Source organism: Penaeus monodon, chromosome 20 (genome assembly GCF_015228065.2).
Source record: "Penaeus monodon isolate SGIC_2016 chromosome 20, NSTDA_Pmon_1, whole genome shotgun sequence".
In the NCBI taxonomy this organism is placed as follows: domain Eukaryota; kingdom Metazoa; phylum Arthropoda; class Malacostraca; order Decapoda; family Penaeidae; genus Penaeus; species Penaeus monodon.
The window spans coordinates 8,794,849-8,795,273 of record NC_051405.1 but is presented as its reverse complement, the minus strand read 5'-3'; positions in this window follow the sequence as shown (position 1 = coordinate 8,795,273).

Sequence of the window (425 nt, the reverse complement as noted above, 5' to 3'; positions counted from 1 at the left end):
TGGCGTCACCCTCAGTCCACTGTTTCATGTGATTCATGAAGTCTGAATCATAAAACAATAACCATGCAAAGACACCGTGCTGCACTTGGTCACCGGTGACGCATCCCTCTTGGTTGCTGGCTCTGAAGCATCGCTCGAAGGCTTGTATTTACAATTCGATTAAACTCCTTTTTATACATAGCTTCTAAAAGGAGGACATCGTGGCATCGCTCGAGGTGAGAAGAAATGGCACCCGGATTCTTAATGCTAAAGAATTATTGCGCGGACTCTGTGCAATTCTCTAGGTTTACGTGAATGCGATTTGCAATTATGATGCATTCATGAGGACGAAATCGTTTCTAACAAGTAAACCTTATTCGAAACAGAACTGTTATTCAACAAGATATGATGCAAATGTAGGAATATCTTCGTCTGTTTCCCGGTCA